Source organism: Carassius carassius, chromosome 9 (assembly GCF_963082965.1).
Source record: "Carassius carassius chromosome 9, fCarCar2.1, whole genome shotgun sequence".
Taxonomy (NCBI): Eukaryota; Metazoa; Chordata; class Actinopteri; order Cypriniformes; family Cyprinidae; genus Carassius; species Carassius carassius.
In genome coordinates this window covers 1,972,501-1,982,500 of record NC_081763.1, presented here as the reverse complement: position 1 = coordinate 1,982,500, position 10,000 = coordinate 1,972,501, and the positions used below count along the sequence as shown (strand labels likewise).

At 37.0% G+C, this 10,000-nt stretch overlaps 2 non-coding genes across 2 annotated transcripts; both read left to right on the top strand.

Annotated features, from left to right (window-relative positions):
* Positions 1-1,905: 1,905 nt before the first annotated feature.
* LOC132150807 (5S ribosomal RNA) lies at positions 1,906-2,024 on the top strand. The gene has a single exon (XR_009435988.1). It is a non-coding gene; the product is annotated as a 5S ribosomal RNA (ribosomal RNA).
* Positions 2,025-5,609: 3,585 nt separating this feature from the next.
* On the top strand, positions 5,610-5,728 carry LOC132150393 (5S ribosomal RNA). Its single transcript, XR_009435628.1, has one exon. It is a non-coding gene; the product is annotated as a 5S ribosomal RNA (ribosomal RNA).
* Positions 5,729-10,000: the final 4,272 nt, after the last annotated feature.

The window sequence follows — 10,000 nt, the reverse complement described above, 5'->3', positions numbered from 1 at the left end:
ACTTATATAAAGCACTGGCGAATATAGTGGCTGATCTTTAAATAGCCCTCTCTTTGCAGCCTCCTTAGCTTATGGCCATACCATCCTGGCTATGCCCGATCTCAAGTGATCTCCAAATCTAAGCAGGTTTGGGCCAGGTTAGTACTTTTGGATTTTTCAGTAATTATCTAATAGGCCTGGTTAGTACTTTTGGAAAAATTCACTAATTGTCTAATTATCTTGTAAAAACAAAAAAAAAAAGAGTCAATGGCCGATCTCAGAATGTAAGCAGTTTTGGGCCAGGTTAGTACTTTTGGATTTTTCAGTAATTATCTAATAGGCCTGGTTAGTACTTTTGGAAAAATTCACTAATTGTCTAATTATCTTGTAAAAACAAAACAAAAAAGAGTCAATGTCGATCTCAGAATGTAAGCAGGTTTGGGCCAGGTTAGTACTTTTGGATTTTTTCAGTAATTATCTAATAGGCCTGGTTAGTACTTTAGGAAATTTTCACTAATTGTCCAATAATCTTGCAAAAAAAAAAAAAAGTCAATGCCCGATCCCAGAATGTAAGCAGTTTTGGGCCAGGTTAGTACTTTTGGATTTTTTCAGTAATTATCTAATAGGCCTGGTTAGTACTTTAGCAAATTTTCACTAATTGTCCAATAATCTTGCAAAAAAAAAAAAAAAGTCAATGCCCGATCTCAGAACGTAAGCAGGTTTGGGCCAGGTTAGTACTTTTGGATTTTTTCAGTAATTATCTAATAGGCCTGGTTAGTACTTTTGGGAATACCAGGTGCTGTAAGCTTTTGGGTTTCCTTCCCTACTTATATAAAGCACTGGCGAATATAGTGGCTGATCTGTAAATAGCCCTCTCTTTGCAGCCTCCTTAGCTTATGGCCATACCATCCTGGCTATGCCCGATCTCAAGTGATCTCCAAATCTAAGCAGGTTTGGGCCAGGTTAGTACTTTTGGATTTTTCAGTAATTATCTAATAGGCCTGGTTAGTACTTTTGGAAAAATTCACTAATTGTCTAATTATCTTGTAAAAACAAAAAAAAAAAAAGAGTCAATGCCCGATCTCAGAATGTAAGCAGGTTTGGGCCAGGTTAGTACTTTTGGATTTTTTCAGTAATTATCTAATAGGCCTGGTTAGTACTTTTGGAAATTTTCACTAATTGTCCAATAAACTTGCAAAAAAAAAAAAGAGTCAATGCCCGACCTCAGAATGTTAGCAGGTTTGGGCCAGGTTAGTACTTTTGGATTTTTTCAGTAAATATCTAATAGGCATGGTTAGTACTTTTGGAAAAATTCACTTATTGTCTAATAATCTTGTAAAAAAACAAAAAAGAGTCAATGCCCGATCTCAGAATGAAAGCAGGTTTGGGCCAGGTTAGTACTTTGGATTTTTTCAGTAATTATCTAATAGGCCTGGTTAGTACTTTTGGGAATACCAGGTGCTGTAAGCTTTTGGGTTTCCTTCCCTACTTATATAAAGCACTGGCGATTATAGTGGCTGATCTTTAAATAGCCCTCTCTTTGCAGCCTCCTTCGCTTATGGCCATACCATCCTGGCTATGCCCGATCTAAACTGATCTCCAAATCTAAGCAGGTTTGGGCCAGGTTAGTACTTTTGGATTTTTTCAGTAATTATCTAATAGGCCTGGTTAGTACTTTTGGAAATTTTAACTAATTGTCCAATAATCTTGCAAAAAAAAAAAAAGTCAATGCCCGATCTCAGAATGTAAGCAGGTTTGGGCCAGGTTAGTACTTTTGGATTTTTTCAGTAATTATCTAATAGGCCTGGTTAGTACTTTTGGGAATACCAGGTGCTGTAAGCTTTTGGGTTTCCTTCCCTACTTATATAATGCACTGGCGATTATAGTGGCTGATCTTTAAATAGCCCTCTCTTTGCAGCCTCCTTCGCTTACGGCCATACCAACCTGGCTATGCCCGATCTCGTCTGATCTCGGAAGCTAAGCAGGTTTGGGCCTGGTTAGTACTTGGATGGGAGACCGCCTGGGAATACCAGGTGCTGTAAGCTTTTGGGTTTCCTTCCCTACTTATATAAAGCACTGGCGATTATAGTGGCTGATCTTTAAATAGCCCTCTCTTTGCAGCCTCCTTCACTTATGGCCATACCATCCTGGCTATGCCCGATCTTAACTGATCTCCAAATCTAAGCAGGTTTTGGCCAGGTTAGTACTTTTGGATTTTTTCAGTAATTATCTAATAGGCCTGGTTAGTACTTTAGGAAATTTTCACTAATTGTCCAATAATCTTGCAAAAAAAAAAAAAAAAAAGACTCAATGCCCGATCTCAGAATGTAACCAGGTTTGGGCCAGGTAAGTACTTTTGGATTTTTTCAGTAATTATCTAATAGGCCTGGTTAGTACTTTTGGAAATGTTCACTAATTGTCCAATAATCTTGCAAAAAAAAAAAAAAAAAAAAAAAAAAACTCAATGCCCGATCTCAGAATGTAAGCAGGTTTGGGCCACGTTAGTACTTTTGGATTTTTTCAGTAATTATCTAATAGGCCTGGTTAGTACTTTTGGAAATTTTCACTAATTGTCCAATAATCTTGCAAAAAAAAAAAAAGAGTCAATGCCCGACCTCAGAATGTTAGCAGGTTTGGGCCAGGTTAGTACTTTTGGATTTTTTCAGTAAATATCTAATAGGCATGGTTAGTACTTTTGGAAAAATTCACTTATTGTCTAATAATCTTGTAAAAAAACAAAAAAGAGTCAATGCCCGATCTCAGAATGTAAGCAGGTTTGGGCCAGGTTAGTACTTTTGGATTTTTTCAGTAATTATCTAATAGGCCTGGTTAGTACTTTTGGGAATACCAGGTGCTGTAAGCTTTTGGGTTTCCTTCCCTACTTATATAAAGCACTGGCGATTATAGTGGCTGATCTTTAAATAGCCCTCTCTTTGCAGCCTCCTTCGCTTATGGCCATACCATCCTGGCTATGCCCGATCTAAACTGATCTCCAAATCTAAGCAGTTTTGGGCCAGGTTATTACTTTTGGATTTTTTCAGTAATTATCTAATAGGCCTGGTTAGTACTTTTGGAAATTTTCACTAATTGTCCAATAATCTTGCAAAAAAAAAAAAGTCAATGCCCGATCTCAGAATGTAAGCAGGTTTGGGCCAGGTTAGTACTTTTGGATTTTTTTCAGTAATTATCTAATAGGCCTGGTTAGTACTTTTGGAAATGTTCACTAATTGTCCAATAATCTTGCAAAAAAAAAAAAAAAAAAGTCAATGCCCGATCTCAGAATGTAAGCAGGTTTGGGCCAGGTAAGTACTTTTGGATTTTTTCAGTAATTATCTAATTGGGCTGGTTAGTACTTTAGGAAATTTTCACTAATTGTCCAATAATCTTGCAAAAAAAAAATAAAAGAGTCAATGCCCGATCTCAGAATGTAAGCAGGTTTGGGCCAGGTTAGTACTTTTGGATTTTTTCAGTAATTATCTAATAGATCTGGTTAGTATTTTTGGGAATACCAGGTGCTGTAAGCTTTTGGGTTTCCTTCCCTACTTATATAAAGCACTGGCGATTATAGTGGCTGATCTTTAAATAGCCCTCTCTTTGCAGCCTCCTTCGCTTATGGCCATACCATCCTGGCTATGCCCGATCTCAACTGATCTCCAAATCTAAGCAGGTTTGGGCCAGGTTAGTACTTTTGGATTTTTTCAGTAATTATCTAATAGGCCTGGTTAGTACTTTAGGAAATTTTCACTAATTGCCCAATAATCTTGCAAAAAAAAAAAAAAAAAGAGTCAATGCCCGATCTCAGAATGTAAGCAGGTTTGGGCCAGGTTAGTACTTTTGGATTTTTTCAGTAATTATCTAATAGACCTGGTTAGTATTTTTGGGAATACCAGGTGCTGTAAGCTTTTGGGTTTCCTTCCCTACTTATATAAAGCACTGGTGATTATAGTGGCTGATCTTTAAATAGCCCTCTCTTTGCAGCCTCCTTCGCTTATGGCCATACCATCCTGGCTATGCCCGATCTCAACTGATCTCCAAATCTAAGCAGGTTTGGGCCAGGTTAGTACTTTTGGATTTTTTCAGTAATTATCTAATAGGCCTGGTTAGTACTTTTGGAAATGTTCACTAATTGTCCAATAATCTTGCAAAAAAAAAAAAAAAAGAGTCAATGCCCGATCTCAGAATGTAAGCAGGTTTGGGCCAGGTTAGTACTTTTGGATTTTTTCAGTAATTATCTAATAGGCCTGGTTAGTACTTTAGGAAATTTTCACTAATTGTCCAATAATCTTGCAAAAAAAAAAAAAAGTCAATGCCCGACCTCAGAATGTTAGCAGGTTTGGGCCAGGTTAGTACTTTTGGATTTTTTCAGTAAATATCTAATAGGCCTGGTTAGTACTTTTGGGAATACCAGGTGCTGTAAGCTTTTGGGTTTCCTTCCCTACTTATATAAAGCACTGGCGATTATAGTGGCTGATCTTTAAATAGCCCTCTCTTTGCAGCCTCCTTCGCTTATGGCCATACCATCCTGGCTATGCCCGATCTAAACGGATCTCCAAATCTAAGCAGGTTTGGGCCAGGTTAGTACTTTTGGATTTTTTCAGTAATTATCTAATAGGCCTGGTTAGTACTTTTGGAAATTTTCACTAATTGTCCAATAATCTTGCAAAAAAAAAAAAAAAAAAGAGTCAAAGCCCGATCTCAGAATGTAAGCAGGTTTGGGCCAGGTAAGTACTTTTGGATTTTTTCAGTAATTATCTAATAGGCCTGGTTAGTACTTTTTGATTTTTTCAATAATTATCTAATAGGCCTGGTTAGTACTTTTGGAAATTTTCACTAATTGTCCTATAATCTTGCAAAAAAAAAAAAGAGTCAATGCCCGATCTCAGAATGTAAGCAGGTTTGGGCCAGGTAAGTACTTTTGGATTTTTTCAGTAATTATCTAATAGGCCTGGTTAGTACTTTAGGAAATTTTCACTAATTGTCCAATAATCTTGCAAAAAAAAAAAAAAAGAGTCAATGCCCGATCTCAGAATGTAAGCAGGTTTGGGCCAGGTTAGTACTTTTGGATTTTTTCAGTAATTATCTAATAGGCCTGGTTAGTACTTTTGGAAATGTTCACTAATTGTCCAATAATCTTGCAAAAAAAAAAAGAGTCAATGCCCGATCTCAGAATGTAAGCAGGTTTGGGCCAGGTTAGTACTTTTGGATTTTTTCAGTAATTATCTAATAGGCCTGGTTAGTACTTTTGGAAATTTTCACTAATTGTCCAATAATCTTGCAAAAAAAAAAAGAGTCAATGCCCGATCTCAGAATGTAAGCAGGTTTGGGCCAGGTAAGTACTTTTGGATTTTTTCAGTAATCATCTAATAGGCCTGGTTAGTACTTTTGGAAATGTTCACTAATTGTCCAATAATCTTGCAAAAAAAAAAAGTCAATGCCCGATCTCAGAATGTAAGCAGGTTTGGGCCAGGTTAGTACTTTTGGATTTTTTTCAGTAATTATCTAATAGGCCTGGTTAGTACTTTTGGGAATACCAGGTGCTGTAAGCTTTTGGGTTTCCTTCCCTACTTATATAATGCACTGGCGATTATAGTGGCTGATCTTTAAATAGCCCTCTCTTTGCAGCCTCCTTCGCTTATGGCCATACCAACCTGGCTATGCCCGATCTTGTCTGATCTTGGAAGCTAAGCAGGTTTGGGCCTGGTTAGTACTTGGATGGGAGACCACCTGGGAATACCAGGTGCTGTAAGCTTTTGGGTTTCCTTCCTTACTTATATAAAGCACTGGCGATTATAGTGGCTGATCTTTAAATAGCCCTCTCTTTGCAGCCTCCTTCGCTTATGGCCATACCATCCTGGCTATGCCCGATCTAAACTGATCTCCAAATCTAAGCAGGTTTGGGCCAGGTTAGTACTTTTCGATTTTTTCAGTAATTATCTAATAGGCCTGGTTAGTACTTTTGGAAATTTTCACTAATTGTCAAATAATCTTGCAAAAAAAAAAAAAAAAAAGACTCAATGCCCGATCTCAGAATGTAACCAGGTTTGGGCCAGGTAAGTACTTTTGGATTTTTTCAGTAATTATCTAATAGGCCTGGTTAGTACTTTTGGAAATGTTCACTAATTGTCCAATAATCTTGCAAAAAAAAACAAACAAAAAAAAAAACTCAATGCCCGACCTCAGGATGTTAGCAGGTTTGGGCCAGGTTAGTACTTTTGGATTTTTTCAGTAAATATGTAATAGGCATGGTTAGTACTTTTGGAAAAATTCACTTATTGTCTAATAATCTTGTAAAAAAACAAAAAAGAGTCAATGCCCGATCTCAGAATGTAAGCAGGTTTGGGCCAGGTTAGTACTTTTGGATTTTTTCAGTAATTATCTAATAGGCCTGGTTAGTACTTTTGGGAATACCAGGTACTGTAAGCTTTTGGGTTTCCTTCCCTACTTATATAAAGCACTGGCGATTATAGTGGCTGATCTTTAAATAGCCCTCTCTTTGCAGCCTCCTTCGCTTATGGCCATACCATCCTGGCTATGCCCGATCTAAACTGATCTCCAAATCTAAGCAGGTTTGGGCCAGGTTAGTACTTTTGGATTTTTTCAGTAATTATCTAATAGGCCTGGTTAGTACTTTTGGAAATTTTAACTAATTGTCCAATAATCTTGCAAAAAAAAAAAGTCAATGCCCGATCTCACAATGTAAGCAGGTTTGGGCCAGGTTAGTACTTTTGGATTTTTTCAGTAATTATCTAATAGGCCTGGTTAGTACTTTTGGGAATACCAGGTGCTGTAAGCTTTTGGGTTTCCTTCCCTACTTATATAAAGCACTGGTGATTATAGTGGCTGATCTTTAAATAGCCCTCTCTTTGCAGCCTCCTTCGCTTATGGCCATACCATCCTGGCTATGCCCGATCTCAACTGATCTCCAAATCTAAGCAGGTTTGGGCCAGGTTAGTACTTTTGGATTTCTTCAGTAATTATCTAATAGGCCTGGTTAGTACTTTTGGAAATGTTCACTAATTGTCCAATAATCTTGCAAAAAAAAAAAAAAAAAGAGTCAATGCCCGATCTCAGAATGTAAGCAGGTTTGGGCCAGGTTAGTACTTTTGGATTTTTTCAGTAATTATCTAATAGGCCTGGTTAGTACTTTTGGGAATACCAGGTGCTGTAAGCTTTTGGGTTTCCTTCCCTACTTATATAAAGCACTGGCGATTATAGTGGCTGATCTTTAAATAGCCCTCTCTTTGCAGCCTCCTACGCTTATGGCCATACCATCCTGGCTATGCCCGATCTAAACTGATCTCCAAATCTAAGCAGGTTTGGGCCAGGTTAGTACTTTTGGATTTTTTCAGTAATTATCTAATAGGCCTGGTTAGTACTTTTGGAAATTTTCACTAATTGTCCAATAATCTTGCAAAAAAAAAAAAAAAAAGAGTCAATGCCCGATCTCAGAATGTAAGCAGGTTTGGGCCAGGTAAGTACTTTTGGATTTTTTCAGTAATTATCTAATAGGCCTGGTTAGTACTTTAGGAAATTTTCACTAATTGTCCAATAATCTTGCAAAAAAAAAAAAAAAAAAAAAAAGACTCAATGCCCGATCTCAGAATGTAAGCAGGTTTGGGCCACGTTAGTACTTTTGGATTTTTTCAGTAATTATCTAATAGGCCTGGTTAGTACTTTTGGAAATGTTCACTAATTGTCCAATAATCTTGCAAAAAAAAAAAAGACTCAATGCCCGATCTCAGAATGTAAGCAGGTTTGGGCCACGTTAGTACTTTTGGATTTTTTCAGTAATTATCTAATAGGCCTGGTTAGTACTTTTGGAAATTTTCACTAATTGTCCTATAATCTTGCAAAAAAAAAAAAGTCAATGCCCGATCTCAGAATGTAAGCAGGTTTGGGCCAGGTTAGTACTTTTGGATTTTTTCAGTAATTATCTAATAGGCCTGGTTAGTACTTTAGGAAATTTTCACTAATTGTCCAATAATCTTGCAAAAAAAAAAAAAGTCAATGCCCGACCTCAGAATGTTAGCAGGTTTGGGCCAGGTTAGTACTTTTGGATTTTTTCAGTAAATATCTAATAGGCCTGGTTAGTACTTTTGGGAATACCAGGTGCTGTAAGCTTTTGGGTTTCCTTCCCTACTTATATAAAGCACTGGCGATTATAGTGGCTGATCTTTAAATAGCCCTCTCTTTGCAGCCCCCTTCGCTTATGGCCATACCATCCTGGCTATGCCCGATCTAAACGGATCTCCAAATCTAAGCAGGTTTGGGCCAGGTTAGTACTTTTGGATTTTTTCAGTAATTATCTAATAGGCCTGGTTAGTACTTTTGGAAATTTTCACTAATTGTCCAATAATCTTGCAAAAAAAAAAAAAAAAAGAGTCAATGCCCGATCTCAGAATGTAAGCAGGTTTGGGCCAGGTAAGTACTTTTGGATTTTTTCAGTAATTATCTAATAGGCCTGGTTAGTACTTTTGGATTTTTTCAATAATTATCTAATAGGCCTGGTTAGTACTTTTGGAAATTTTCACTAATTGTCCTATAATCTTGCAAAAAAAAAAAAGAGTCAATGCCCGATCTCAGAATGTAAGCAGGTTTGGGCCAGGTTAGTACTTTTGGATTTTTTCAGTAATTATCTAATAGGCCTGGTTAGTACTTTTGGAAATGTTCACTAATTGTCCAATAATCTTGCAAAAAAAAAAAAAAAAAGAGTCAATGCCCGATCTCAGAATGTAAGCAGGTTTGGGCCAGGTAAGTACTTTTGGATTTTTTCAGTAATTATCTAATAGGCCTGGTTAGTACTTTAGGAAATTTTCACTAATTGTCCAATAATCTTGCAAAAAAAAAAAAAAGAGTCAATGCCCGATCTCAGAATGTAAGCAGGTTTGGGCCAGGTTAGTACTTTTGGATTTTTTCAGTAATTATCTAATAGGCCTGGTTAGTACTTTTGGAAATGTTCACTAATTGTCCAATAATCTTGCAAAAAAAAAAAAAAAAAAGAGTCAATGCCCGATCTCAGAATGTAAGCAGGTTTGGGCCAGGTAAGTACTTTTGTATTTTTTTCAGTAATTATCTAATAGGCCTGGTTAGTACTTTAGGAAATTTTCACTAATTGTCCAATAATCTTGCAAAAAAAAAAAAAAAAAAGAGTCAATGCCCGATCTCAGAATGTAAGCAGGTTTGGGCCAGGTAAGTACTTTTGGATTTTTTTCAGTAATTATCTAATAGGCCTGGTTAGTACTTTTGGGAATACCAGGTGCTGTAAGCTTTTGGGTTTCCTTCCCTACTTATATAAAGCACTGGCGATTATAGTGGCTGATCTTTAAATAGCCCTCTCTTTGCAGCCTCCTTCGCTTATGGCCATACCATCCTGGCTATGCACGATCTCAACTGATCACCAAATCTAAGCAGGTTTGGGCCAGGTTAGTACTTTTGGATTTTTTCAGTAATTATCTAATAGGCCTGGTTAGTACTTTTGGAAATTTTCACTAATTGTCAAATAATCTTGCAAAAAAAAAAAGTCAATGCCCGACCTCAGAATGTTAGCAGGTTTGGGCCAGGTTAGTACTTTTGGATTTTTTCAGTAAATATCTAATAGGCATGGTTAGTACTTTTGGAAAAATTCACTTATTGTCTAATAATCTTGTAAAAAAACAAAAAAGAGTCAATGCCCGATCTCAGAATGTAAGCAGGTTTGGGCCAGGTTAGTACTTTTGGATTTTTTCAGTAATTATCTAATAGGCCTGGTTAGTACTTTTGGGAATACCAGGTGCTGTAAGCTTTTGGGTTTCCTTCCCTACTTATATAAAGCACTGGCGATTATAGTGGCTGATCTTTAAATAGCCCTCTCTTTGCAGCCTCTTTCGCTTATGGCCATACCATCCTGGCAATGCCCGATCTAAACTGATCTCCAAATCTAAGCAGGTTTGGGCCAGGTTAGTACTTTTGGATTTTTTCAGTAATTATCTAATAGGCCTGGTTAGTACTTTTGGAAATTTTCACTAATTGTCCAATAATCTTG